Source organism: Giraffa tippelskirchi, chromosome 14 (assembly GCF_054371585.1).
Source record: "Giraffa tippelskirchi isolate mGirTip1 chromosome 14, T2T-mGirTip1v1.2.pri, whole genome shotgun sequence".
NCBI classification, from domain to species: Eukaryota; Metazoa; Chordata; class Mammalia; order Artiodactyla; family Giraffidae; genus Giraffa; species Giraffa tippelskirchi.
In genome coordinates this window covers 11,648,632-11,667,500 of record NC_137288.1, presented here as the reverse complement: position 1 = coordinate 11,667,500, position 18,869 = coordinate 11,648,632, and the positions used below count along the sequence as shown (strand labels likewise).

At 55.9% G+C, this 18,869-nt stretch overlaps 2 long non-coding RNA genes across 2 annotated transcripts in view; one reads left to right on the top strand and one right to left on the bottom strand.

The window, feature by feature from the left end:
- Positions 1 to 3,124, bottom strand: part of LOC145534271 (uncharacterized) — a 29,020-nt gene extending 25,896 nt beyond the window's left edge. The window contains exon 1 of the long non-coding RNA XR_014074391.1: positions 3,068 to 3,124. This is a non-coding gene — a long non-coding RNA (uncharacterized LOC145534271). The remainder of the gene's footprint in view (positions 1 to 3,067) is intronic.
- On the top strand, positions 2,886 to 9,120 carry LOC145534270 (uncharacterized). The gene is made up of 3 exons (XR_014074390.1): positions 2,886 to 3,143; positions 5,012 to 5,205; positions 5,833 to 9,120. It is a non-coding gene; the product is annotated as an uncharacterized LOC145534270 (long non-coding RNA).
- Positions 9,121 to 18,869: the final 9,749 nt, after the last annotated feature.

Here is an 18,869-nt window from a genome sequence, read left to right as displayed (position 1 = left end):
GGGCGCGACGGACTCCTCCTCGCCACGGCCGCGGGGCTGGGGAAGCCGGGGCCGACCGGGCGTCGCCCCCCGGCCCTTCTCCTCCTGCACTCACACCGCGGGGGCGGCCGCACGCACGCGGCGCACGCACGGTTCCCCCCCACGTGCCGGACACCCGGCGGGGCCCGGCGGGACCCTCCCCCGACTCGGCGGGGGGAGGCGCGGGCCGCGGTAGGCAACGAGCGGCACACGGCCCCACCGCGGGGCCGGCGCACCCATCCCCCCTCACAGAGGAGAGGTGGGGGGATTCTGCCCACGTGCTCTGGCAGTCGCCACGGCGGCTACACTGCGCACTCAGGAGGGGCAGCGGCCGGGGGCTCCGGTACCCCAGAGGCTCCCTCTCGGATCGCTAGAGAAGGCTTTCTCACCGAGGGCGCGCCGTCCCTCACCCCATCGTCTCTCCTTCGGGCCCACGGAGGCTCTCCACGAGCCGCCGATCCTCGACTGGGCGGGAGGGGTCTGCGGTACAGGTAAGCGGACGACCACACGGGAGCGTGTGCACGGTCGGGGCCGGAGCACGGCCCGTGCCTCCACGACGAGGCAGCACCTGCCCCCAACGGAAGAGGCGAGGGGAACAGGCACGCCTCTCTTCCCGTCTCGACCCCTCCCCCAACGAGAGCCACTCGCGGGACACACACACACCCCACCGCGGTGGGGGACCCGAGGAGGACACCGGGTTAAGGGAAACGACACCACCGCTCGGCCTCAGGCACCTGAGGGGGCGACCTGGAGCGCTCCAGGGGCACCACCGAGGGTCAAACGAGGCACGCTCACCCACCCACGCGGGGCGCGCGGCGCAGCGGCGGGCACAGCCCTCCCCACCGCGGGGAGGGCCGCTCGCGGGACACGCGCCGAGAAGGCGAAGCGAGAGCGTCCGCTGTGTCCGAAGACCGACGGCCTCACTGACGCCCCGTGGAGGGGGGGCGGGCAGGAGACCGAGAGTCAGGGCCGGAGGCCGCACCCACCCTCCCGCCTTCCTCACCCTCCCCGACGGGCAGGGGGAAAGGCAGGCGAGGGGCCCCGTGGACAGACCGAGAAGACCGCACACGTTCACCAGGAACGCCCGTCCCTCGTCCGGCACGGCTTAGGCCCGGCCCGGGAGAGCACGACCACACCACATCGATCCGTTGAGCCGAGGGGGAGGGGGGAAGGCACGGTGAGGGCAGTCGCCGGAGGGGCCCGCTTTAAGCCTCACCGGCCGCCTCCCCCCGCCACACCTCACCTCACCTCAGGCGACAGCCGCCGACGACCCCAGGAGGAGGAGCTGCCTGACACGGGGCACGGAGCCTACAGAGCGGGGGTCGTCCCGGCCACCACCGGGCGCCCGCAGCGGGGGTCACACAGGGTAGAAGACCCACGGCGCCTCGCCCCGCCGCCCTCGGGTCGCCCAGAGACCGGAGGTGGCGCCACGGGTCGGGTCTGCCAGACACGCCACGCGGGAGCCGACGCACAGGCCCAGGCCGGCGGCCCAAAGGCCCAGAGCCCCGCGTGCGTCCAGAGGCCCAAAGTCCTCGGCGGCAGACGCCGAGAGAGACCGTGTCGGCACTTACCTGGTGGCAGAAAAGGCCCATTTCGGGCGACAAAATGACAGCGCCCGACAGCGGGGCCCACCCACGACTGGCAGGGAGGGACCTTGGCACCTTGGCACCGCCACCTGTCCCCAGCACTACCCCAGAAACACCAGGCCCGGAGCTGTCGGGGGTCATCTGGTCGACTGGGGGGGGGAGGGGGGCGAAGGGGGCGCCCGGTGGGCGAAGTGGGGGCGCAGACGCCAAGGGGGAGGGAGCTGGCCGGAGACGCCCTCCCCCTTCGCCCGCACGGGTAGGTGTACCCGTCCGTCCGTCCGAGTCTCCGAGCGGGGGTTTGGCTTCGAGTTGCCAAAGAGAAAAACGAAGAGAGACCCGCCGGCGAGGCGCCTCCCACGAGACGAGCGGGCCCCAACGAGGGACCACGCCCGGGGCCCCAGACCGTCCTGTCCGGGGCACCCAGGACGGCTCGAGCCGGTCCCTGACCTCCTGGCCGTGATTCAGGGAGTTGGGGAGGGGTGAGAAAGCAAACCCTCCGGGGGTGGCAAACCCTCCTGAAAGGGCGGGAAAGCAAAAACCTCCTGAAGGGAGACGCAAACCCTTCTGAAAAGGCGAACAGCAAACCCTTTTTGAGGGCGGGAGCCAACCCTCCTGGCAGAAGAAGGCAAACCCTCCTGAGGGCGAAAAGCAAACCCTCCTGAGGGAGGCCCGGTCAGGCCACCCCAGAGCCCGGCTCTGGAGCGCCGCCGCCGCCGCGACGGCCACCCTCCTCAGAAACCTAGAGAACCAATCTCCGGCGACAGCAGGACGTCCCTAGGCCTCGGCGCCACCGCCACTGTCGCTGCCAGCAGAGCCGGTCTCTGAGAGCTGTGCCCTCGGGCCCGGCGGCTGAGTCACAACCCTCCTGAAGGTCGCCGAAGCTCCAGAGGGGAGGGACACTATAAAAGCGGCCGCCAGGTGGCTCCTGACAACCGGCTCCAATGTCCCGAGGACGGGTCGCTGTCGCCGGCCGCCGAGGACGCCACAGCGCCGGCCGCCCAAACGCCCGAGCTCGGCTCGGAGCCGCCGCCTCCGAGAGACGCGACGCGACGCGACCCCGGCCGCAGAGGAAGGGAGAGGAGCTGGGAAATAGCTCCCCAGGAGGCTGCCACGAAGGAGACGCGCTCCCCCCCCACCCACGCGATTCCAGGCTGGTGGGCGGACATTCCACGGAGACGCCGGCGGGCGGCGGGGCTCGGGGCGGGGACGGCCGAGAGAGGGGCACCAGTGACATCCCGGGCTCCCCCGGGCCCCCTCCCCCGAAGGAGGGAGGGAGGGAGAGAGAGAAGGGAGGGAGGCAGGGAGGGAGGGACCGACCGGCAAAGCGAAACCAGGCAAGCGCTGCTCGGAGAACAAAGCAGGACTTCTCGAAAGCAGACACAGACACAGACACGCAAGCCCAGGAGCAAGAAAGGAAAAGAAGGAGACACTCGGACCCCCAACAAGAGAAAACGAAAGTCAACCTGTGTCGAGACCGTGATCAAGTCCAACGACAACAAACACAAGCATGCGCCGGTGGGCGGGGAAAGTGCGCTTGAGGTCAGGAGAACATGGATTTCAAAATAACTGGCCACAAACACCGGAAAGGAAAGGCGGCCGGGCGGCCGGGCCGGGCGGTCGGGTCTGGGGTGGGGTGGCAGGGCTGCTGGGGGCGGGGGTCGGTGGCGGGGGGGGTGGGGGTGGGGGGTGGGGGGTGGAGGAAACGGGAGCACCTAGAAAGAGGAGGAGACTGTCGGCCGTGCTGAGACACGGAGACATCACACGGCTGGGGACCCGTTCCTATCGTTTGCCCCGGGGTGTGAGAGAGACTTGGCCTCCCGTCTCCTGGGATTTCATCTCCCCAGCAACAACGGTCAGGCAAGCTGTCGGGTGTGTGTGTGCTGCGGGGGGTTGGGGGGTTGGGGGGCGGGGTGGGGAGAAAAAAGAAGACGCCTTTCAAGTGAAAGGAGGGAGCGTAAAGGTCACTGAACCCTCTGACAGCGGCCTTCCATTTTCCACACCAGTGACACGTTCTCCCAAGTCGCCCGGTTCCAGAAAACGCTTTTCGGAAACAGAATCCTCGGGGCCCGCGAACTCCTTAGGAATCCTCGGATGAGCTTCCGGGCCAGGCTATACCGTAGGCAGCGCGCTTCCCCTGAAGCCAAAGCCACGGGCTCCAGAGGGCCACGTCCAAGAAGCTGATCTGGTACGGAACCCGATGTCTTCTTCTCTAGGACACTTCTAGCAGCAGCAAGAGTGCCAGTTTGTGAGAATCGAAGGTGAAGCCGGCACGATGTAAACCCAGCGATGTGAGCGGTCAGAGGCCCATCTAGATTCGAACTCCAGTGCTGGAGGGAGGGGAGCAGTGGGGACAGGAGGGTGGCCTGCGAGTCCGCCGTCCTGTCCCCACTCCCCGTGTGAACATCCGCCCCGTGGAAGGTGTCGAGGAACCTCATGACCTGACCTACGGGGTGAACCGTCGCCAAAGACAAAGAATTCCTCCAGCCAGGCGTCGTCCGCAGCCACGAACCCCTTCCCTCCGTCGCCCGGCCTTTCAGAATGCCACGTGGAGCCCTCTCGAGACGTGTGGGGCTTGGAGGTATGGGCCCCCGAATTCTCCTCGCCCGGCCCTGCAAGAAACCATCCCGGGCCTGCCCCACATGAAGACTTCTCGGGCTTTTCGGTGGACCGGGCCTCCCAGGGTGCCCCTGCACCCGGCACCCTGCGACATCCCGAGAGATCCCACGGAGAAACGTCTCCGGCCACTCGCGCGGCATCTGCCTCGCTGGCGGGCGCCCCTTCCAACCTCCCCAGAGATACGTGAGCACGGACGCTTCTTCCCCATCTGGGTCCCCTCACAGGCTCTGTGAGTTCCTGCGGTTCCGCACGCCCTCGACTTGGCTGTGGTTCGGGGCTCTGTTCTGTTCTGTGTTTGCTCTCCGGCCCACGTGATCTCTCTGGCTAGGGCACCCAGGAAAAGCGAAAAGAAATCGAGTCCGTGTGAGTACTATTCAGGCATCAAGTGGGGATACCTACCAATGACCTCTAACGTGGATCCACCAAGATGGCGGCCGTGTGGGGTTCAGGAGGATCATTTTGCGTTTTCTGGGGGCGCTATTTGCTCTCAATGATTTCACGTGCCTTTTGGGCATGGCTCACGGAGATGGGACGTGAAGCAGCAGGGCAGCCACATCTGGCGTCTCGGCCTAGCTAGGGCGGCTCCACGAGTGACCTCTCGGAACCGGGGCTGAGACCGCCATCCCTCCCCGGGCCCCCCTCGGTGGCTGGGTGTGGGGGGGGGAGGGGGAGGTTTCGGAGGGGAGACGGGAGATCTGGGCTTGTGGTTGGGGGCGCGCGGGGCCACACGTGTCCTGTCATGATATTCCTGCAGCGCTCCAACGAGATAAATATTATTCTCTATTCTGCAGATGGCTATCTGTACCTGAATGGAAATGTATTAGACTCTTGAAATCCGAGCCTTGACGAGGGGTGCGCCCTGTACGTCTCGGGCTACAGGCAGCATACGGAAACTGAAGATATCAGGAATCACGTATAAAGGTTAAAGTCAAAGAAACGGACCTAGTTCAGGGGCAGACTTAGTCTTCCTCGCTGCAGCCTCAAGGTAAACGCTGGGGGTACCCAGTCTATTCTTGGGAAGATACAGTGTTTATTTTAACTGTTGCCAGCAACGCAGCTTCTCCTCTGCCGGAGGTGAAATTGAGATTTAGTTCTTGCAGCTAGTAGTTCTTTTTCAGAACATCTATCAGGAAGGATCCGAATAGCTTGTCATGTCCCTGAAAGTATACTAGAGAACATTTGGTTCAGTTCTCGTACCCAGAGACTGGGGAAATTAAGGTGGCACTAGAAATCGCACCTTTGGGTTATATAGTATCTTTGCTGGAAAACAGGCTGCTCTGAAACTCTAATTGTATCAAACAGTAGCAGGGATAAGAAGTGCATGATCCACAAGTTTCAGTAAAGCTGGCTCTCCCGCTCCTTAACATTATATACATTGTTAACAAAAGTTTAGAACTGGACACTTGATGGCAACAAAGAGGCATCCTGTTTGGCGTTTCTTCGGACTGCAGCCGGGAGAGGAGCAGAGCCGACTTGTTCAGTCCCCGGTCCCGCTACTCCTAGGCCTTTCCTCACACTTGATCTTGGATGCTCTGGGGGCAGGTTGTGTCTGCAACAAGCACTCGATGTGTCCGGAAGCACTGAATCCTCTGTTCATTGACTTTGTTCCCAGGACTGTCTCAGGAGGTGACGATGTTTTCCCATGGGGGAATCTGTGTCAGAGGCTTGCCAACCATACTTTCCACGTGGTTCATGAAAAGCTCGCCCGTCGCCGGTCACCTGTCAACTCACCATCCGTACGAGAGTCAGCACCAACACGCCCGGCAGAGCTGAGCGTCAAGAAGGGGTTGCGTGGAAAGAGATTTGTATGCTTGGTCCTGGTCCTGGTTATAGACAGAAAGTATCAAGGGGGAATAACTCCCAGAATAAGTAGGCTTGCCTGGAATGCGAAATAGTGAGAAGAGGCCTCGCGCTTGGAGGACGGGTCAGAGCTTTAGCCACGGGAGAGTGAAAAGGAAAGGCCCGGGAAAGGGCCGTGGGGCAGGGGACGGTCTGAGCCCAGCACCAGCGGTGAAGGACGAGGAGGCACCTTGAAAGAACGTGCTGTTCGGAGGTTTGTGGTAAGAGCACACCGGTGCTGCTAAAGATGAGGCTTGTGGAACCCAGATAGTAAGGAGGAGCCAGAAACAGGCCAGGAAGGATGAGAATCCCGTGTACTGAGGACCTGCACTTCACCAAGCCCACAGCAAAGGGTGCTGTCTAGATTCAAACCCAGTCACTTGCGCAAACGCCGCTCAGCCACCTCCTCATCTACAAGGCCGACAGATACTCGGTGCGTGAGGTGCGTGTACGTACAGTCTAGGTGGACGGCACTCACATATCAGGCAACCACACAGCTAATACATGCTTTGAAAGAACCAAGAGTGAGCTGATAGCTTTTTCTGGATCTGCCTATAAGCAAAGATACCGCTCGCTGCATACTGTGGATCTCGACTCCTGTCTCACGTCTCCATGAAGCCGTCAGAAAAGTACTGTTCGTGCTCCCTCTCAGGCCAGGAATGACACTTCAAGTGTAACGTGCTCACGAAGTCCTCAGAGATTCATGGATTTGAATCGAGAAATTCCACCTGGTCCTTTCGCTCCCGATCCACTCCTGCTCTCACCACTACTACCACACGGGTCAGACACGAGCGAGTTCCCCTGAATTAGCTTGCACACGTGGGGGTGGAGTTAGCTTTCGGCACACGGATATTTAGAAATTCCATGGCAGTAGGCCAGGTATTCACATTATGTATCGGATATTCGCCTAATTTGATAATAAGAGAGCCCGGGCCTCAGGCATAACTTCAGGCCGATTTTCCCTCCAACGGAAACAGCTCAGATGGGCTGGCAGCCCGAGAGAACGAGCAACTGCCACTAACAGACTGAGACACCTGTGGGCTCCCTCCATGGGGAGACCTTCTGCCAAGGCTTCTCCCTCAAGGGCCGTTACCCAGCCTGCGGGCATCAGCTGAGGAGAAGGGGAGGTGGGTGCCCCGGAAACCAGCCGCGCTCGAGTCAGTCTCCCAGGAGCTCTCGTTCCAGCTCTGGACGCTCACTCCCGGGCCCGGGTTCTCACTCCCGCTTTCAGATGGATCCCAGGCCCTTCTTCAGAGAAGTTCCTCCAGATGAGTCCCCAGCCACCAGTGGGCCTCATTCGACCTTGCGGGACCTCCCTCCCCTTCTGAAGCTAGGTTCCGTCTCTCTCTTCACAAAACTTTAAGTCCAAGATGGATTGTTAACAATGACTTGCCATTTCCTTTTGTTCTCACCATTATTCTGACTACTTGCATTTAATTCCGCTCACCTTCGGATTGCTTGTGACACTCCAGGCCACCGAAAAAAAGAGAGTTTCTGTTCTGGGCTCAAAGATCCTCAGGAGGCATTTGGGCCTCACTTTACCTCTGCTGGAGACAGGAAGGTGGCAGGTGACCGGGACCTGCCAAGAGCAGAGCAGAAGCTGTGCCCCTGAGCAGTGGTGCCTGGCTCTCTCTCATTGGTCGCAGAGGGTCTGCAAGATTCGAGGGGGTTCCTGACGGCCCCACCATGCTGGTGAGCCGTGTCGTCTCATCTCATCGGGAATCTGACCCCGCATCGGCAAGCGTAGCCATGTGCCCTCACCCTGAGTCTCTAAACCCTTCCCAGACCATCACTCGGCCCGCCTTCTCCTCTCAGGCAGAATGAACCTGGGCTTCTCTCCTGGGACAGGTCATTCTGTGTCATGGGATGTCCTCTTTACTCCTATTGCCGGCAACAGGAGTATTGATGTGCTGCTCATAGGTCAGAGACTCCTCATTCGTATTACCCAGAGGCTTTTCTTCAGTCAGTAAATTTTGTTCCTTTGAAGTCAAAGGGATTGCATTGCCTTTGAAGACTATCATTTCTGACCTAGTCGCAAACCGTCTCTTTTGAGGAACTTCCTTAGGGTTCCAGGGATTAAGACAGTTTGCTTCCATTGCAAAGGGCACAGATTCTTTCCTCGATTGCAGGATCTAGATCTCCCGTGCCTCACACTGTAGCCAAAAAGGTATATTTTAAATATAAGAGGGCCAAGCATAAACCTACTACTTTCCCTTTCCATTATTATGATAATAATCTAGTTCTCTTCAAGGCAACACAAATGTTTCTTACTAACTAGAAGGATCATGTCGCGGAAATTATAAAGAGAAAAACAGGGAATTACTTCATGGTATCTCACTACATCCGTCTCTGATCCAACGTACGAAAAATCAAGGAAGTCCACGTAAAGTATCATCTTTAAATAGAGCTCTCCACTTTGAGAGAATAGAACTAAACTCATTAAAACTAAGTTTTCCAGTATGTGGCTGCTTTGAAATCTTGCATCCAACCGACAATTCTGGAACCTATGATAATTCAGAATTGAGTAACCGATGACACAAACACTCTACTAGTCAGGGGGACGTTTTGGATCGCCTGAGTTCTAGGTTCTCAATGTTATCAAGCCAGACACAATCTTCACGGTTTTTCATAGATCCTGTAATATCTTTTTTAAAATTTCAACTTTTTTGAGGTACAATTGACATATAAAATTGCAAGAAATTGAAATATGACTGTGGTGATTTCACGTGTTTACGATGTGAAAGGATTCCTCATCCAGTTAATTCATATCACCTCACATATTTCACCTTCTTTTTTTTTTCTTCCCTCCATCTTTCCCACTTAGATTTTATCTTCATAAGATTTCATTTATACAAAACATGTCAAAAAGATTGCCGTGTTTTACATTAGATCCTCAGACTCTATTCATCTTATAGCTGAACATTTGTTCCCTTTTACCAACCTCTCCCCATAGCCCTAGTAACCACTTTTCTACTCTCTGTATGAGTTTTACTTTTTCCGGGAGGCACTGTCAGAGCCAGTCCTGAAATTTCCTCCAATTACAATTCTTCTCTCAGAGTCATCAGTCCATTTTGTGTTATCTTTCATGTTTTACAAAATTACTCCTAACCAGCAATGGAGCAGGTGTGGCAGGCAATGAGCCAAGAAGATTTACAGGGTGGCATCCACTTACTGTGGGAATTAACCATGGCATTGATCAGTCTATCAACCTAGAAAGAGATAACTGGACATTGCACAAAAATTTGCTTATTTCTTTGTAGAAGTTTGGCATTAAACTAAACCCTTAGTTTGGGATGGGATGGGGTGGGGTGGGGTGGGGTGGGGTGGGGTGGGGGGGTGGGGGGTGGAGGAAACGGGAGCACCTAGAAAGAGGAGGAGACTGTCGGCCGTGCTGAGACACGGAGACATCACACGGCTGGGGACCCGTTCCTATCGTTTGCCCCGGGGTGTGAGAGAGACTTGGCCTCCCGTCTCCTGGGATTTCATCTCCCCAGCAACAACGGTCAGGCAAGCTGTCGGGTGTGTGTGTGCTGCGGGGGGTTGGGGGGTTGGGGGGCGGGGTGGGGAGAAAAAAGAAGACGCCTTTCAAGTGAAAGGAGGGAGCGTAAAGGTCACTGAACCCTCTGACAGCGGCCTTCCATTTTCCACACCAGTGACACGTTCTCCCAAGTCGCCCGGTTCCAGAAAACGCTTTTCGGAAACAGAATCCTCGGGGCCCGCGAACTCCTTAGGAATCCTCGGATGAGCTTCCGGGCCAGGCTATACCGTAGGCAGCGCGCTTCCCCTGAAGCCAAAGCCACGGGCTCCAGAGGGCCACGTCCAAGAAGCTGATCTGGTACGGAACCCGATGTCTTCTTCTCTAGGACACTTCTAGCAGCAGCAAGAGTGCCAGTTTGTGAGAATCGAAGGTGAAGCCGGCACGATGTAAACCCAGCGATGTGTGCGGTCAGAGGCCCATCTAGATTCGAACTCCAGTGCTGGAGGGAGGGGAGCAGTGGGGACAGGAGGGTGGCCTGCGAGTCCGCCGTCCCGTCCCCACTCCTCCTGTGAACATCCGCCCCGTGGAAGGTGTCGAGGAACCTCATGACCTGACCTGCGGGGTGAACCGTCGCCAAAGACAAAGAATTCCTCCAGCCAGGCGTTGTCCGCAGCCACGAACCCCTTCCCTCCGTCGCCCGGCCTTTCAGAATGCCACGTGGAACCCTCTCGAGACGTGTGGGGCTTGGAGGTATGGGCCCCCGAATTCTCCTCGCCCGGCCCTGCAAGAAACCATTCCGTGCCTGCCCCACATGAAGACTTCTCGGGCTTTTCGGTGGACCGGGCCTCCCAGGGTGCCCCTGCACCCGGCACCCTGCGACACCCCGAGAGATCCCACGGAGAAACGTCTCCGGCCACTCGCGCGGCACCTGCCTCGCTGGCGGGCGCCCCTTCCAACCTCCCCAGAGATACGTGAGCACGGACGCTTCTTCCCCATCTGGGTCCCCTCACAGGCTCTGTGAGTTCCTGCGGTTCCGCACGCCCTCGACTTGGCTGTGGTTCGGGGCTCTGTTCTGTTCTGTGTTTGCTCTCCGGCCCACGTGATCTCTCTGGCTAGGGCACCCAGGAAAAGCGAAAAGAAATCGAGTCCGTGTGAGTACTATTCAGGCATCAAGTGGGGATACCTACCAACGACCTCTAACGTGGATCCACCAAGATGGCGGCCGTGTGGGGTTCAGGAGGATCATTTTGCGTTTTCTGGGGGCGCTGTTTGCTCTCAATGATTTCACGTGCCTTTTGGGCATGGCTCACGGAGATGGACGTGAAGCAGCAGGGCAGCCACATCTGGCGTCTCGGCCTAGCTAGGGCGGCTCCACGAGTGACCTCTCGGAACCGGGGCTGAGACCGCCATCCCTCCCCGGGCCCCCCTCGGTGGCTGGGTATGGGGGGGAGGAGGGGGAGGTTTCGGAGGGGAGACGGGAGATCTGGGCTTGTGGTTGGGGGCGCGCGGGGCCACACGTGTCCTGTCATGATATTCCTGTAACGCTCCAACGAGATACGTATTATTCTCTATTCTGCAGATTGCTATCTGTATCTGAATGGAAATGTATTAGACTCTTGAAATCTGAGCCTTGACGAGGGGTGCGCCCTGTACGTCTCGGGCTACAGGCAGCATACGGAAACTGAAGATATCAGGAATCACGTATAAAGGTTCAAGTCAAAGAAACGGACCTAGTTCAGTGGCAGACTTAGTCTTCCTCGCTGCAGCCTCAAGGTAAATGCTGGGGGTACCCAGTCTATTCTTGGGAAGATACAGTGTTTATCTTAACTGTTGCCAGCAGCGCAGCTTCTCCTCTACCGGAGTTGAAATTGAGATTTAGTTCTTGCAGCTAGTAGTTCTTTTTCAGAACATCTATCGGGAAGGATCTGAATAGCTTGTCATGTCCCTGAAAATATACTAGACAACATTTGGTTCAGCTCTCGTACCCAGAGACTGGGGAAATTAAGGGGGCACTAGAAATCGCACCTTTGCGTTATATAGTATCTTTCCTGGAAAACAGGGTGCTCTTAAACTCTAATTGTATCAAACAGTAGCAGGGATAAGAAGTGCACGATCCACAAGTTTCAGTAAAGCCGGCTCTCCCGCGCCTTAACATTGTATACATTGTTAACAAAAGTTTAGAACTGGACACTCGATGGCAACAAAGAGGCATCCTGTTTGGCGTTTCTTTGGACTGCAGCCGGGAGAGGAGCAGAGCCGACTTGTTCAGTCCCCGGTCCCGCTACTCCTAGGCCTTTCCTCACACTTGACCTTGGATGCTCTGGGGCAGGTTGTGTCTGCCACAAGCACTCGATGTGTCCGGAAGCACTGAATCCTCTGTTCGTTGACTTTGTTCCCAGGACTGTCTCAGGAGGTGACGATGTTTTCCCATGGGGGAATCTGTGTCAGAGGCTTGCCAACCATACTTTCCACGTGGTTCATGAAAAGCTCACCCGTCACCGGTCACCTGTCGACTCACCATCCGTACGAGAGTCAGCACCAACACGCCCGGCAGAGCTGAGCGTCAAGAAGGGGTTGCGTGGAAAGAGATTTGTGTGCTTGGTCCTGGTCCTGGTTATAGACAGAAAGTATCAAGGGGGAATAACTCCCAGAATAAGTAGGCTTGCCTGGAATGCGAAATAGTGAGAAGAGGCCTCGCGCTTGGAGGATGGGTCAGAGCTCTAGCCACGGGAGAGTGAAAAGGAAAGGCCCGGGAAAGGGCCGTGGGGCAGGGGACGGTCTGAGCCCAGCACCAGCGGTGAAGGACGAGGAGGCACCTTGAAAGAACGTGCTGTTCGGAGGTTTGTGGTAAGAGCACACCGGTGCTGCTAAAGATGAGGCTTGTGGAACCCAGATGGTGAAGAGGAGCCAGAAACAGGCCAGGAAGGATGAGAATCCTGTGTACTGAGGACCTGCACTTCACCAAGCCCACAGCAAAGGGTGCTGTCTAGATTCAAACCCAGTCACTTGCGCAAACGCCCCTCAGCCACCTCCTCATCTACAAGGCCGACAGATACTCGGTGCGTGAGGTGCGTGTACAGTCTAGGTGGACGGCACTCACATTATCGGGCAACCACACAGCTACTACGTGCTTTGAAAGAACCAACAGTGAGCTGATAGCTTTTTCTGGATCTGCCTATAAGCAAAGATACCGCTCGCTGCATACTGTGGATCTCGACTCCTGTCTCACGTCTCCATGAAGCCGTCAGAAAAGTCCTGTTCGTGCTCCCTCTCAGGCCAGGAATGACACTTAAAGTGTAACGTGCTCACGAAGTCCTCAGAGATTCATGGATTTGAATCGAGAAATTCCACCTGGTCCTTTCGCTCCCGATCCACTCCTGCTCTCACCACTACTACCACACGGGTCAGACACGAGCGAGTTCCCCTGAATTAGCTTGCACACGTGGGGACGGAGTTAGCTTTCGGCACACGGATATTTAGAAATTCCATGGCAGTAGGCCAGGTATTCACATTATGTATCGGATATTCGCCTAATTTGATAATAAGAGAGCTCAGGCCTCAGGCGTAACTTCAGGCAGATTTCCCCTCCAACAGAAACAGCTCAGATGGGCTGGCAGCCCGAGAAAACGAGCAACTGCCACTGACAGACTGAGACACCCATGGGCTCCCTCCGCGGGGAGACCTTCTGCCAAGGCTTCTCCCTCAAGGGCCGTGACCCAGCCTGCGGGCATCAGCTGAGGAGAAGGGGAGGTGGGTGCCCCGGAAACCAGCCGCGCTCGAGTCAGTCTCCCAGGAGCTCTCATTCCAGCTCTGGACGCTCACTCCCGGGCCTGGGTTCCCACTCCCGCTTTCAGATGGATCCCAGGCCCTTCTTCAGAGAAGTTCCTCCAGATGAGTCCCCAGCCACCAGTGGGCCTCATTCGACCTTGCGGGACCTCCCTCCCCTTCTGAAGCTAGGTTCCGTCTCTCTCTTCACAAAACTTTACGTCCAAAATAGATTGTTAACAGTGACTTGCCGTTTCCTTTTGTTCTCACCATTATTCTGACTACTTGCATTTAATTCCGCTCACCTTCGGATTGCTTATGACACTCCAGGCCACCGAAAAAAAGAGTTTCCGTTCTGAGCTCAAAGATCCTCAGGCGGCATTTGGGCCTCACTTTACCTCTGCTGGAGACAGGAAGGTGGCAGGTGACCGGGACCTGCCAAGAGCAGAGCAGAAGCTGTGCCCCTGAGCAGTGGTGCCTGGCTCTCTCTCATTGGTCGCAGAGGGTCTGCAAGATTCGAGGGGGTTCTTGACGCCCCCACCATGCTGGCGAGCCGTGTCGTCTCATCTCATCGGGAATCTGACCCCTCATCAGCAAGCGTAGCCATGTGCCCGCACCCTGAGTCTCTAAACCCTTCCCAGACCATCGCTCGGCCCGCCTTCTCCTCTCGGGCAGAATGAACCTGGGCTTCTCTCCTGGGACAGGTCCTTCTGTGTCATGGGATGTCCTCTTTACTCCTATTGCCGGCAATAGGAGTATTGATGGGCTGCTCATAGGTCAGAGACTCCTCATTCGTATTACCCAGAGGCTTCTCTTCAGTCAGTAAATTTTGTTCCTTTGACCTTAAAGGGATTGCCTTTGAAGACTATCATTTCTGACCTAGTCGCAAACCGTCTCTTTTGAGGAACTTCCTTAGGGTTCCAGGGATTAAGACAGTTTGCTTCCATTGCAAAGGGCACAGATTCATTCCTCGATTGCAGGATCTAGATCTCCTGTGCCTCACACTCTAGCCAAAAAGGTATATTTTAAATATAAAAGGGCCAAGCATAAACCTACTACTTTCCCTTTCCATTATTATGATAATCATCTAATTCTCTTCAAGGCAACACAAATGTTTCTTACTAACTAGAAGGATCATGTCGCGGAAATTATAAAGAGAAAAACAGGGAATTACTTCATGATATCTCACTATATCCGTCTCTGATCCAGCGTACGAAACATCAAGGAAGTCCACGTGAAATATCATCTTTAAATAGAGCTCTCCGCTTTGAGAGAATAGAACTAAACTCATTAAAACTAAGTTTTCCAGCATGTGGCTGCTTTGAAATCTTGCATCCAACCAACAATTCTGGAACCTATGATAATTCGGAATTGAGTAACCGATGACACAAACACTCTATTAGTCAGGGGGACGTTTTGGATCGCCTGAGTTCTAGGTTCTCAATGTTATCAAGCCAGACACAATCCTCACGGTTTTTCATAGATCTTGTAATATCTTTTTTAAAATTTCAACTTTTTTGAGGTATAATTGACATACAACATTGCAAGAAATTGAAATATAACTGTGGTGATTTCATGTGTTTACGATGTGAAAGGATTCCTCATCCAGTTAATTCATATCACCTCACATATTTCACCTTCTTTTTTTTTTTCTTCCCTCCATCTTTCCTACTTAGATTTTTATCTTCATATAAGATTTCATTTATACAAAACATGTCAAAAAGATTGCCGTGTTTTACGTTAGATCCTCAGACTCTATTCATCTTATAGCTGAATATTTGTTCCCTTTTACCAACCTCTCCCCATAGCCCTAGTAACCACTTTTCCACTCTCTGTATGAGTTTTACTTTTTCCGGGATGCAATATCAGAGCCAGTCCTGAAATGTCCTCCAATTACAATTCTTCTCTCAGAGTCATCAGTCCATTTTGTGTTCTCTTTCATGTTTTACAACATTACTCCTAACCAGCAATGGAGCGGGTGTGGCAGGCAATGAGCCAAGAAGATTTACAGGGTGGCATCCACTTACTGTGGGAATTAACCACGGCATTGATCAGTCTATCAACCTAGAAAGAGATCACTGGACATTGCACAAAAATTTGCTTATTTCTTTGTAGAAGTTTGGCATTAAACTAAACCCTTAGTTTGGGATGGGATGGGATGGGGTGGGATGGGATGGGATGGGATGGGGTGGGGGGTGGGGGGTGGAGGAAACGGGAGCACCCAGAACGAGGAGGAGACTGTCGGCCGTGCCGAGACACGGAAACATCGCACGGCTGGGGACCCGTTCCTATCGTCTTCCCCGGGGTGTGAAAGAGACTTGGCCTCCCGTCTCCTGAGAGTTCATCTCCCCAGCAACAACGGTCAGGCAAGCTGTCGGGTGTGTGTGTGTTGCGGGGGGTTGGGGGGCGGGGTGGGGAGAAAAAAGAAGACACCTTTCAAGTGAAAGGAGGGAGCGTAAAGGTCACTGAACCCTCTGACAGCGGCCTTCCATTTTCCAGACCAGTGACACGTTCCCCCAAGTCGCCCGGTTCCAGAAAACGCTTTTCGGAAACAGAATCCTCGGGGCCCGCGAACTCCTGAGGAATCCTCGGATGAGCTTCCGGGCCAGGCTATACCGTAGGCAGCGTGCTTCCCCTGAAGCCAAAGCCACGGGCTCCAGAGGGCCGCGTCCAAGAAGCTGATCTCGTACGGAACCCGGTGTCTTCTTCTCTAGGACACTCCTAGAAGCAGCAAGAGTGCCAGTTTGTGAGACTCGAAGGTGAAGCCGGCACGACGTAAACCCAGCGATGTGTGCGGTCAGAGGCCCATCTAGATTCGAGCTCCAGTTCTGGAGGGGAGCAGTGGGGACAGGAGGGTGGCCTGCGAGTCCGCCGTCCCGTCCCCACTCCTCCTGTGAACATCCGCCCCGTGGAAGGTGTCGAGGAACCTCATGACCTGACCTGCGGGGTGAACCGTCGCCAAAGACAAAGAATTCCTCCAGCCAGGCGTTGTCCGCAGCCACGAACCCCTTCCCTCCGTCGCCCGGCCTTTCAGAATGCCACGTGGAACCCTCTCGAGACGTGTGGGGCTTGGAGGTATGGGCCCCCGAATTCTCCTCGCCCGGCCCTGCAAGAAACCATTCCGTGCCTGCCCCACATGAAGACTTCTCGGGCTTTTCGGTGGACCGGGCCTCCCAGGGTGCCCCTGCACCCGGCACCCTGCGACACCCCGAGAGATCCCACGGAGAAACGTCTCCGGCCACTCGCGCGGCACCTGCCTCGCTGGCGGGCGCCCCTTCCAACCTCCCCAGAGATACGTGAGCACGGACGCTTCTTCCCCATCTGGGTCCCCTCACAGGCTCTGTGAGTTCCTGCGGTTCCGCACGCCCTCGACTTGGCTGTGGTTCGGGGCTCTGTTCTGTTCTGTGTTTGCTCTCCGGCCCACGTGATCTCTCTGGCTAGGGCACCCAGGAAAAGCGAAAAGAAATCGAGTCCGTGTGAGTACTATTCAGGCATCAAGTGGGGATACCTACCAACGACCTCTAACGTGGATCCACCAAGATGGCGGCCGTGTGGGGTTCAGGAGGATCATTTTGCGTTTTCTGGGGGCGCTGTTTGCTCTCAATGATTTCACGTGCCTTTGGGGCATGGCTCACGGAGATGGACGTGAAGCAGCAGGGCAGCCACATCTGGCGTCTCGGCCTAGCTAGGGCGGCTCCACGAGTGACCTCTCGGAACCGGGGCTGAGACCGCCATCCCTCCCCGGGCCCCCCTCGGTGGCTGGGTATGGGGGGGAGGAGGGGGAGGTTTCGGAGGGGAGACGGGAGATCTGGGCTTGTGGTTGGGGGCGCGCGGGGCCACACGTGTCATGTCATGATATTCCTGTAACGCTCCAACGAGATACGTATTATTCTCTATTCTGCAGATTGCTATCTGTATCTGAATGGAAATGTATTAGACTCTTGAAATCTGAGCCTTGACGAGGGGTGCGCCCTGTACGTCTCGGGCTACAGGCAGCATACGGAAACTGAAGATATCAGGAATCACGTATAAAGGTTCAAGTCAAAGAAACGGACCTAGTTCAGGGGCAGACTTAGTCTTCCTCGCTGCAGCCTCAAGGTAAATGCTGGGGGTACCCAGTCTATTCTTGGGAAGATACAGTGTTTATCTTAACTGTTGCCAGCAGCGCAGCTTCTCCTCTACCGGAGTTGAAATTGAGATTTAGTTCTTGCAGCTAGTAGTTCTTTTTCAGAACATCTATCGGGAAGGATCTGAATAGCTTGTCATGTCCCTGAAAATATACTAGACAACATTTGGTTCAGCTCTCGTACCCAGAGACTGGGGAAATTAAGGTGGCACTAGAAATCGCACCTTTGCGTTATATAGTATCTTTCCTGGAAAACAGGGTGCTCTTAAACTCTAATTGTATCAAACAGTAGCAGGGATAAGAAGTGCACGATCCACAAGTTTCAGTAAAGCCGGCTCTCCCGCGCCTTAACATTGTATACATTGTTAACAAAAGTTTAGAACTGGACACTCGATGGCAACAAAGAGGCATCCTGTTTGGCGTTTCTTTGGACTGCAGCCGGGAGAGGAGCAGAGCCGACTTGTTCAGTCCCCGGTCCCGCTACTCCTAGGCCTTTCCTCACACTTGACCTTGGATGCTCTGGGGCAGGTTGTGTCTGCCACAAGCACTCGATGTGTCCGGAAGCACTGAATCCTCTGTTCGTTGACTTTGTTCCCAGGACTGTCTCAGGAGGTGACGATGTTTTCCCATGGGGGAATCTGTGTCAGAGGCTTGCCAACCATACTTTCCACGTGGTTCATGAAAAGCTCACCCGTCACCGGTCACCTGTCGACTCACCATCCGTACGAGAGTCAGCACCAACACGCCCGGCAGAGCTGAGCGTCAAGAAGGGGTTGCGTGGAAAGAGATTTGTGTGCTTGGTCCTGGTCCTGGTTATAGACAGAAAGTATCAAGGGGGAATAACTCCCAGAATAAGTAGGCTTGCCTGGAATGCGAAATAGTGAGAAGAGGCCTCGCGCTTGGAGGATGGGTCAGAGCTCTAGCCACGGGAGAGTGAAAAGGAAAGGCCCGGGAAAGGGCCGTGGGGCAGGGGACGGTCTGAGCCCAGCACCAGCGGTGAAGAACGAGGAGGCACCTTGAAAGAACGTGCTGTTCGGAGGTTTGTGGTAAGAGCACACCGGTGCTGCTAAAGATGAGGCTTGTGGAACCCAGATGGTGAAGAGGAGCCAGAAACAGGCCAGGAAGGATGAGAATCCTGTGTACTGAGGACCTGCACTTCACCAAGCCCACAGCAAAGGGTGCTGTCTAGATTCAAACCCAGTCACTTGCGCAAACGCCCCTCAGCCACCTCCTCATCTACAAGGCCGACAGATACTCGGTGCGTGAGGTGCGTGTACAGTCTAGGTGGACGGCACTCACATTATCGGGCAACCACACAGCTACTACGTGCTTTGAAAGAACCAACAGTGAGCTGATAGCTTTTTCTGGATCTGCCTATAAGCAAAGATACCGCTCGCTGCATACTGTGGATCTCGACTCCTGTCTCACGTCTCCATGAAGC